The 11,716-nt window shown below is 38.6% G+C and overlaps 1 protein-coding gene across 4 annotated transcripts in view; it reads right to left on the reverse strand.

Annotated features, from left to right (window-relative positions):
• Positions 1 to 11,716, reverse strand: part of GREB1L (GREB1 like retinoic acid receptor coactivator) — a 315,577-nt gene that overhangs the window by 123,609 nt on the left and 180,252 nt on the right. The gene's annotated exons all lie outside the window — the stretch shown is intronic.

Below are 11,716 nucleotides of genomic sequence, written 5' to 3' on the forward strand. Positions count from 1 at the left end.
CTCATTCTGTCACCCAGGCTGGAGTGCAGTAGCATGTTCTCAGCTCACTGCAACCTCTGCCTCCCGGGTTTAAGGGATTCTCCTGCCTCAGCCTCCTGAGTAGCTGGGATTACAGGCACACACCACCACGCCCAGCTCATTTTTGTATTTTTAGTAGATAGGGGTTTCACCATGTTGGTCAGGTTGGTCTTGAACTCCTGACCTTGTGATCTGCCCACCTCGGCCTCCCAAAGTGCTGGGATTACAGGCGTGAACCACCGTGCCTAGCCACACCCTGGTAATCTTTCATTGGATGTCATGCATTGTTAATTTTATCTTGTTGGGTGCCGAGTATTTTTATTTTCCTATAAATATCCTGGATCTTTGTTTTGGTATACAGTTAAATTATTTGGAAACAATCTGATCTTTTGGGGTCTTGCTTTCATTTATTTTAAGCAGGGGTGGAGCAGTGCTCAGTCTAAGGCTAAGTATTATCTGTTACTGAGACAAGACCCTCCTAAGTACTCTTAGTTCTGATGTGTTATGTGTTTTTTCCATTTGGCTGGTGGGAACAGCCACTTTTCTTGGCCCTGTGTGAATGCTGAGCAGTTTCCTGTAATCCCTTTGGATGGTTCTTTCTTTCTTTCTTTCATTTTCCTTCTCCTTCCTTCTTGTTCTCCCTCTCCTCTCTCCCTTCCTTCCTACTTTCTTTCCTTCATTCCCTCCCTCCCTCCCTTCCTTCCTTTGGGACAGAGTTTCATTCTGCTGCCTGATCTGGAGTGCAGTGGTTCAATCATAGCTAACTGCAGCCTCAAGCATTGCTACTGCATCAGACTCCAGAGTAGCCAGTGCTATTGGCACATGCCACCATGCCCAACTAATTTCTTTATTTTTTGTAGAGACATGGTCTCTCATCAGGTTGCCCAGGCTGGTCTCGAACTCCTGAGTTCAAGCAATCCTCTCACCTCAACCTTGTAAAATGCTGGGATTATAGATGTGAGCCACCACACTTGGCTTGAATGGTACTTTTTAAAAATAAGCTTTTCTGTTTTCACATTGCTGATAAAGAAAAATAAAAAATAAAAATAAAAAAATTTAAAAAATCAGCTTTGAGTAGTTTCTTCACATGCAGGTACCAGTAATACTATGTTGAATATTTGAGGTACCCTCTGCACATCTTTGAGTTTCTCTCTTCTTTGTGCACATCTCTTCCCTCTGGTACTTGGTCTTATGAACTCTAGCAAAAGGTACACTAAGGTTACTTCTCCTTTTTAGTTAATATAAAGGTCTCCCCTCTCAGTTCCTTCTACTTGACTGAAGGAGTCTGCTGGGTTCTACCACTTTCCTCTCCTTATATCATGGTCTAGAAATTGTGAGGACAGCAAGCTTGGACAATCATAAGACTCACATTGTTTCCCATCTCTCAGGGACCACTATTCTTTGTTGCCTGATGTACAGTGTATTTAAACGACTTTTTAAATGTATTTTTGTCTGTATTTTGTTGTAGTTGTTTCAGGGAGAGGGTAAATCCAGTCTCTTTTCTCCATTTGGGTCAGGAGTGAATGTTGAGCTGATCTTCTACTGATTCTATAACCACAGTGTTCTCCCTTTGTTTTCCTGTTCCTACCGCCCTGATTCTGCTCTTGAAGTCTGACATACATGAGGATTTTACAGAACTCTGGGTAGAGCTCAATATCATCTTTGTATCCTCATCTCCTAGTACCCAGTAATTGCCCAATATAATTGTTCAGTAGTGAGCAGAGAGAGAGTTCAAATTCTAGTTATGTTATCATCTAGCTGTATCTTGAACTTGTCTACATTAGGTATTGGCCTTTATTTCTACACATGCAAAGAGCTGACGAGAGATCAGTAAAAAGCAGACATTTTCTACTAAGTTATACATTTGGATTAATTTTGAGAATTTTTATATGTTTATGAAAATTATAAAAATTCAGAAATAGAAACAAACATGCTAAAATCTTACTTCTCCCACAAACCAGTTTTTTTTTCTTCTAGTAGTGCCCTTCTATGTTTTATTCACATCTTTTTACATAATATGACCAAAAAAATAGTTTCAATTTTATTTTTATTGGTTTACAGAATTATTTCCTATGTGGCTACACCGTTCACAATGATCTTTTTTTTTAGCATTTTCATCATGTGTGTATGGCACGATTTGCTCAATTGTTTCTACACTAAGGTTGCTTCTCCTTTTTAGTTAATATAAAGGGAACTGCAGTGAATATCTTGACTCTCCATTTCAGTTATTTTCTTGGGTAAGCCCTGTAAAGTGAGATTGTTCTAGCAAAAGGTATAATTTTTTTTTCTTCTCCTCCTCAGGTATAAATATTTTTAATGTTCTTGTTACATATTGCTAAACTGCTTTCTTAAAAGTTAACAACACTGTTCACCTTCACCAGCCTGGCTGAGAGTGTCAGTTTTACCAGCACTGAATTTTATCTCTGAAATAAAATATTTTGGCTAGTGTAATAAGGGAAAATGACTTCGCTGTTATTACTTATGGGTTTCTTCATTTCCACAAAGCAGGATATTCTTCCTCATGCTTACTAAAGGTTGCATTTTCTCTCTCTCTTTTTTTTTTTTTTTTTTCCTGTTCATGCCATCTCTACCTAGGTGGGGTTGCATTTTCTCTTTAGCAGGAATAAAAGTCTCACAAGCACATTCACAGCCCTTAGCCTCCTCTCCTGTCTCAAAGGGGAGTAATTATTGTTTTCCTTCTCTCTCCCATCCATGAATTCATCAAATATTTATTGAGCCTCTTCAGCGTGCCAGGTACTATGTTACGCTCTGGGGATACAATAAGGGAATAAGACAAAGATACAATCCCTACCCTCAAGGAGTTTACCGTGTAAAGGAAAAGTCTGAGTGTTCTCAATATCTGGTTAGAAGTGGGCAAATTTGCCAAAGGGTTCTCGCCATATTTGGAAACAAGAGACTGTTAAAGAAAAGCATTAACTGAGTATTCGTAAGAAACTAAATTAGGAAAATCATGCTGGAGGAACTTTTGATGTACCTACAGAGGGAAAGGGGAAGGTAAGTGCCCAAAGGAGGACACAAAGCAGGAGGCAAACACAGCCACATCTTAGAGACTGTTCAATGATACGCTCCCAGTCTGCTTCCTAAACAGCCATCACCAGGGATAGAGAAGTCATCCAGGCAAAATGGAAACAAAATGATAGGCTGTGTGAGCAGGGCAGGCCTAGGTTAGGGGGTGGCAGATCACAGAATATTCTGGACACACAGAGGGCAGCATAAAAGCTCTAAACTCTTGGAAAGCAAAGGTAAGGAAGCCATGGTGGGGGGCAGGGAAGGAAAAGTGTTGGATACTTACAGAGCCACTTAGGGTTGTTCCTGCCCACTCCCTTCTTACACAGTACGGTCAGCTATGAGAGATTACTATGACAGCAATAATCCCACTGTACAATCACCACAGTGGGAAACAGAAAAACTCAAAAGACTTAAACATTATTATTATACCATAACATCCCTGCCTATGATACCACTTGCTATCAAAGTATGAGGACTTCATACATTAGTACATGTATATAGTTTGGTAGCGGGCGGGGGGGAGGTAAATCTCCCTTTTATTCTCATTGAGATGTATCCCTTATACAGAACAGTGCATAAAGCATTTATATATAGCTTAAGGAATAATCACAAGGCAAATATCTATGTAACCACCATCCAAGTCAAAGAAAAAAACAAAACAAAATACTGTCAGCAGCCAGTACCTCCTGTGTGCTCTTCCTCATCCCATCTCCTTCCCTCTGTCCAGAGGTGACCACTGTGTTATGTACGCATTCCTTAAATAGTTTAGTTTTGCCTTTAATGTAATAGCATTGAAATAATATTGGACAGAGTCTTTTGTGAATGACTTTTTGTTCAATATCATCTTTGTAAGATTAATCTATAGTGCTAGGTATAGTTGTTTATTTTCATTGCCATTTGCTATTTCATTATATATATATAATTGTTGTTGTTTTGAGACAGGGTGTCACTCTGTTGCCCAGGCTGGAGTGCAGTGGTGAGATCACAGCTCACTGTAGTCTCGACTTCCTGGGCTCAAGAGATCCTTCTGCCGCAGCTCCACTAGCTGGGACTATAGACGTGTGTCAACACACATTGCTAATTTTTAAATTTCTTTTTGTATTTTTTGTAGAGACAAGATTTTGCCATGTTCAAGACAAGGCTAGTCTTTGAACTCCTGAGCTCAAGTAATCCAGCAGCCTCAGCCTCCCAAAGTGCCAGGACTACAGGCTTGAGCCACCTCACGTGGCCCTAAATATAAATATCTCACAATTTACTTATCCATTCTATTTTTAATGAACACTTTAGTTGTTTCCTGTTTAAGGTGACTGTGAAGAACACTGCCATGAACAATCTTGTACATACCTCTTGGTGCACACATACAAATGGTTCCTTAGAATGAAGTAGCTGGATCAGAGGATATGTACATTTTCTACTTTACTATGTATTGCAACTTACTTACAGAGACTTGGTATCAATTAATATCCTACAAGTAGTGTATATTAGTTCTTATTGCTCAAAATCCTTACCAACATCTACTACTGTCATAATTAAATTCACTGCCAATTTAGAATATGCATATAGTATCTTGTATTTTTTATCTAATTTTCCTGATTACCAAAGTGATTAATTATGTTTTCATGTATTTATTGCCCACTTGGATATCCTCTTTTGTGAAATGCCCGTTGAGGTCCCTGCTCATGTTCTCTGTTGACATATGTTTCTTATTAATTCATAATTAAAAAAAAAAAATAGAGACTAGCTCTGTTGCCCAGGCTAGAGTGCAGTGGCAAGATCATAGCTCACTGCAGCCTCCACCCCTAGGCTCAAGTGATCTTCCTACCTTATCCTCCCTAAGTGTGAGAATTACAGGCATGAGCCACTGTGCCTGGCTCAAAAGTATTCTTTACATGTTCTTGATACTAGTTCTTTGTTAGTTTTATGTATTACACATATCATCTCCCAATTTATGGTTTTCACTCTATGGTGACTCCTAATAGTTAGAAATTATTTTACTGTAGTAAAATATCAGTCTTCTCCTTTCTGATCAGCACTTTCTGCTTTTTTTTTTGGTGGGGGGACAAAGTCTCACTCTTGTTGCCCAGGCTGGAGTTTAGTGGCACAATCTTGGCTCACTGCAACCTCCACCTTCTGGGTTCAAGCAATTCTCCTGCCTCAGCCTTCCCAGTAGCTGGGACTACAGGCACCTGCCACCAAGTCTGGCTAAGTTTTACATTTTTTTTGTAGAGACAGGGTTTTGCCATGTTGCCCAGGCTGGTCATGAACTTCGGGGTCAAGCAATCTACCCAAAATGCTGGGATTACAGGAATAAGACACTGTGCCCGGGCTTTATATATAATATTATAATAATATATTCACCTTTACACCAACAGTTATAAAACATAATTTTACATATTTTTCTACAGAGGAAGAGCCCACGTCGGCAAACATACCTAGGGCCCAAGAAAATCATTAAGTGGCCCTGCTTCATAGAGTCTTCCTAAAAGCCGTACTATTAGTGACGGGGAAAAGCCCTACAAACTAGGGGACAAAACATGTATCCTCCTAATGGTGGATGAGCATATTATCTTCATTTAGAAAAATAGTACATACTGGCTGGGTGCAGTGGCTCACGTCTGTAATCCCAGCACTTTGGGAAGTTAAGGTGGGCAAATCACAAGGTCAAGAGATCAAGACCATCCTGACCAACATGGTAAAATCCCATCTGAACTAAAAATACAAAAATTAGTTGGGCATGGTGGCACACGCCTGTAGTCCCAGCTACTCAGGAGGCTGAGGCAGGAGAATCGCTTGAACACAGAAGGCAGAGGTTCTAGTGAGCCAAGATCATGCTACTGCACTCCAGCCTGGGCAACAGAGAGAGACTGTCAGAAAGAAGAAAGGAAGGAAGGAAGGGAGGGAGGGAGAAAGAAATAGAGAAGGAAGGAAGGAAGGAAGGAGAGAAGGAAGGAGGGAAGGAGGAAGGAAGGGAAAGAAAGAAAAGAAAGAAAGAGAAAGAAAGATAGTATATACCAGGAATATTAATAAATTAATAAAAACTAAATTAATAATCCCCAAGTGCTAATTTCTAATTTAAATAAAAACAGAATTCAAGTAACATTTCCAGGCATCTGTCAGGTACTAGGTTATACAGAGATGAACAAAAAGAGCATACAGCTTCTAGTGTATAAGAGAATATAGATGGTTTGCAAATCATTATAACAGGGAACAGCATCACACAAGCAGAAGTGTGGTAGCAAGGCTAAGCCATGTCTCACAAAGTTGCAAAATAGGCATTGTTAATTTCAGTTTTTGTAAATGTGCAAAGAAAACTGAAGCACAGAAAAATTGATATCCCAATTGTCAGCCAATATATCGGGTACAGTATCTGAATAGCAGGATTGTGACTCCCAGCCCTGTGCTGTTTACCATCTGCTCTGAAATAGTGCCCACCACACTGTAGATATTCAATAAATTAGACTGTATTACACTGAAAGAGAAGCAGTGCCACCTGAAAGGATTATTAATTTTCTCAGAGCAACTTTTTAATCTATTTTTATAGCTTAATTGAGGTAAAGTTTATGTATAAAATTTGCCCATTTCAAGTATTTCGAGTATACAATTCAATGATTTTTAGTAACTTTACCAAGTTGTTTAACCATCACCATATTTTCATCCCCTTAATAAGAATGCTTACACTCCATTTTCTGTTTCTCTCCATTCCCACTCTCTGCTCCAGGCAAGCACTAATTTACTTCCTTCCTCTATAAATTTGCCTTGTCTGCACATTTCATACACAAAGAACCATACAATATGTGGTCTCTTTCATCTGGTTTCTTTCACTTAATATCATGTTTTTGAAATTCATCCATGATGTAGCAGGTGTCGACAGTTTGTATCTTGTTATTGCTGCTTGGCATTCCATCATATTGACATATCACATTTTTGTCTAGCCATTCACAAGTTAATTGACATTTAGGTTTATAGTTTTTTACTATAACGAATAATGATGCTATGAACATTTGCATGCAAGTTTTTATAAGAATATATATTTTCATTTCTCTTGGGTAGATACCTGGGAGTGAAATTGCTGGGTCGCATGGTAGTTTTATGTTCAACTTTTTGAGAAATTGCCAAACTATATTCCAAAAGGCTGCCACATTTTACCAACACATTCCTATCAGTGGTGTATAATGGTTCCAATTTCTCCACACTCACAGACACTTGTTACTGTCTTTTTTATGACAGCCATTCTAGAGGATGTGAAGTAGTATCTTTTTTTTTTTTTTTTTTTTGAGACGTAGTTTTGATCTTTTGCCCAGGCTGGAGTGCAATGGCGCAATCTTGGCTCACTGCAACCTCCACCTCTCGGGTTCAAGCGATTCTCCTGCCTCAGCCTCCCAAGTAGCTGGAATTACAGGTGCGTGTCACAAAGCCTAATTTTGTATTTTTAGTAGAAACAGGATTTCACCGTGTTGGCCAGGCTGGTCTTGAACTCCTGACCTCAGGTGATCCACCCGCCTTGGCCTCCCAAAGTGTTGGGATTATAGGCGTGAGCCACTGCACCCACCCCTCATTATGGTTTTGACTTGCATTTCCCTAGTGATATTGAGCATATTTTCATGTGCTTGTTAGCCATTTGTATATATATTTTGAAAAAATGTCTATTCCAAATCCTTTGCCCACATTTCAGTCGGTTTGTTTGTCATCTTATTATTACGCTTTTGTAAATTCTGGATGTTAATACTTTATTAGATTTGTGTTTTGCCAATATTTTTACCACTCTGTTTTTTGTCTTTTCATTTCTTAATGGTGTCTTTTTATTGATACATAACTGTGCATATTTACGGGGTACACATAATGTTTTGATACATGCATACAATATGTAATGATCAAATCAGGATATGCAGGATATCACCTCAAATATTTATCATTTTTGTGTATATGTTGGAAACATTCAAATCTTCTAGCAATTTAAAAATGTATATTATTGATAATGATAGTTATGCTACTCTGCTGTCAAACACTAGAACTTATTCTTTCTAGCTAACTTTATACATACTAGCCAACCTCTCTTCACTCCCACCTCCTCATCCTTTGCAGCCTCTGGTAACCATTATTCTACTCTCTTTCTCTATGAGATCAACTGTTTTTAGCTCCCACAAGTAAGTGAGAACATGTGATATTTGTCATTCTGTGCCTGACTTATTTCATTTATCATAATGACCTTCGGTTCCATCCATGTTCCTGCAAATAACAGGATTTAATTCTTTTCTTTATGACTAAATAGAATTCCATTGTGTATATAAACCACATTTTCTTCATCCTTAAAATTTTGAAGTGTAAAAGTTTTGAATTTTGATGAGGTCCATTTTATCAATTTTTCCAAAAACAAATCCTTATATTTAGAGTCAATTGACTTTTGAAGTGCAAAAGTTTTGAATTTTGAAGAGGTCCATTTTAGCAATTTTTCCAGAAACAAATCCTTATATTTAGAGTCAGCTGATTTTGACAAATGCAATTCACTAATGAGAAGATGGTCTGAAATTGGACATCCATAGGTGAAAGGATGAATTTAAACTCTCATTTCATACTATACAAAAAATAACTCAAAATGGCTCATCGACTTAATTACAAGAATTAAAACAATAAATCCTTTAGTAAAAAACTTGGAAATTTTCAAAATCCTGAGTTAGACAAATAAATCTTTCATCTATTCTTGAATTCTTATCCTAATTAAACATCATATGTATGTGTGTTAAGTTTATAATGCAGGTAGATAAAAATATAGCCCCCTTCAGTAAAAATAATAAAATATTTCACTGAGATTGGAGACCAAAATTTGAATTAGCAATTACACGAAAATGTTAAGAGAAGAACAGGCACGGTGGCTCACCATGTAATCCCAGCACCTTGGGAAGCCAAAGCAGGCAGATCACTTGAGGTCAGGAGTTCAAGATCGGCCTGGCCAATATGGTGAAACCCCATCTATACTAAAAATACAAAAATTAGCCAGGTGTGGTGGGGTGTACCTGTAGTCCCAGCTATTCGGGAGGCTGGGACAGGAGAACTGCTTGAACCCAGGAGGTGGAGGTTGCAGTGAGCCGAGATCATGCCATTGCGCTCCAGCCTGGGGTTCATAGTGAGACTCCGTCTCAAAAAAAAAAGAAAATAAAAGATTAAGAGAAAATAGGCAAACAGTAAGTGGTAACCCAGCCAGAAGAGAACATACAGAACTTAGCAGGTAGAACTCAAGACAAAGGCATGCAAATAATGCATTAAACTCTGCTTCAAATACTATGCAATGCATATACCCATACTTGAGGTTAAAAATTGTGGATTACAGGCAGTCACTGACTGTAGATTAAGATTAGGAAGAAGGCAATCTCCTACAGAAAGGTGAATCTCAATCGATCTAAAGTTAAGGATGTGCTGTATATGCTAATATTTGCAATGGTATCATAATGCCAACATGAAATTTCTACAGCCCATTATATTCAAGTGTCAGAAGAAAGAAATTACTGAAGAATCTATAAACACAATTCATTTACATGAAAATTTTAGATACAAAGTATCACTTGTAAAGGCACTTTATTTTATTAAATTTTCTGGGTTGTATCTGAAACTGTTAACAACTAATTTTCATAGTCAGATTACCACTTACATCCTCACCAGGGACACAAAAGAATGTGAGCATAAAACTTGGCCACTGTGTTCACAGTGAGTCAGTCAGTGCCTTCCCCTTGTTCCTGGTCTGTGTCTCATCATGGCAACTGCAGGAGACTTTGCTAAAGCCTGAATCTTGATTTCCTCTTTCAAAGCAAAATTTGTTTACAAAGTATATTTCCTGGTAGAATTAAAATTGTATTACTTCTTATTAACATTTTAATATCTTGTCATTATTTTCAGGTACCACTGGTTATTTACATACCTACCTCTCCCTCTTAGGAAAGGTTACATGTTTTATTGTTCTTTTTCTTTTTTGAGATGGAGTCTTGCTCTGTTGCCCAGGCTGGAGTACAGCGGTGTGATCTTGGCTCACTGCAACCCCTGCCTCCTGGGTTCAAGTGATTCCCCTCCCTCAGCCTCCTGAGTAGCTGAGACTACAGGCATGCACCACCATGCCAGGCTAATTTTTTGTATTCTAGTAGAGACCAGTTTTCACTATGTGGTCAGGATGGTCTCGATCTCCTGACCTTGTGATCTGCCTGCCTCAGCTTCCCAAAGTGCTGGGATTACAGGCACGAGCCATTACTCGGCCATTTTTTAATTTTTTAAGACAGGGTCTGGCTCTGTTGCCAGGCCAGAGTGCTGTGGCGGTATCTAGGCTCACTGCAAGAGCACCCGGCTAATTTTTGTATTTTTAGTAGAGATGGAGTTTCGCTATGTTGCCCAAGCTGATCTCAAACTCCTGAGCTCAAAGGATCCACACGTCTAGGCCTACCTACCAAAGTGCTGGGATTATGGGCATAAACCACCAAGCCTGGCCCTGTTTTATTGTTCTTTAATCCCTTATATTAATTTTTTTTTTCTTTTGAGATGGAGTCTCACTCTGTCACCCAGGCTGGAGTACAGTGGCACGATCTTGGCTCACTGCAACTTCCACCTCATAGATGCAACTGATTCTCGTGCCTCAGCCTCCAAAGTAGCTGGGATTACAGGCACATACCACCACTTCCAGCTAATTTTTGTGTATTTGATAGACACAGGGTTTTGCCATGTTAGCCAGGATGGTCTCTAACTCCTGACCTCAAGTGATCCGCCCACCTCGGCCTCCCAAAGTGCTGGGATTACAGGCGTGAGCTACCATACCCAGCCATGAATGGTTTTTAAATCATTGCAGACATCAGTTGAGTACTGGAACCCTGCCTTATAGCATTTGATAAGGTTCTTAAAACAAAATAAACACTTGATACATTTTTTTTGTAATAAAGTAAATCTTAGCTTTTAACACTGTGGGCTTAATAACATATACCATGGGATCAATCAAATTACTAAAATGATATTCTAAGAGAGACATGTAGGTGTGTCATTAATATAATGATGGCTCATTTTTCAATGCCCAGATCCAAATGCTATCTTGTTTCTTTCCAGAATACCTAGTGACACCATGTTCTTTCACTTATTCTAAAGAGAAGTGGCTTATTCTCTTAAATCAGAGCCTCTATCTAAATCTCCCGGGCAATTTAAAAGCCAAACTTTTTACAATCCAGGAAGAGGTGGACTTAGCTGAGTACAGGCACATAGCAAGAAATGCCCCAAAGAAAGTTAGCCTTATTATCATTGCTGCTATTGCTAACATATTCTAATAATCACTTATACCTTGAGTAGAAACAATTGACCAGCTCATCAGAATTTCACACTAATTTGAAAGAGGTAAGTTATGTAGCAAATGAAGACCACTTAATTATCAATTTGTGGTTGAGTAAACACTGGCAAAGTAGATAGGCTATGAAGTTTGCATATCAGACAAGTAAAATGTACTCTTATAAAAAACAAGTGACATGAAAAAAATTCACAAAGTCTTTTAAAATACTTTCCTTCTTGTCTGAGATATAACCAAGGCTGGTTTTGAGTAGTTTTCTCAAATACTATCTGCAGTGATCTTTTCAGGCAAAGCCCTCCAGCCCTTTGGTTCCCTGGAGCCATGAAGTTCTACCGGTAATCTTTTTTTTTTTTTTTTTTTTTT

Source organism: Cebus imitator, unplaced genomic scaffold (assembly GCF_001604975.1).
Source record: "Cebus imitator isolate Cc_AM_T3 unplaced genomic scaffold, Cebus_imitator-1.0 Scaffold12, whole genome shotgun sequence".
Lineage (NCBI taxonomy): Eukaryota > Metazoa > Chordata > Mammalia > Primates > Cebidae > Cebus > Cebus imitator.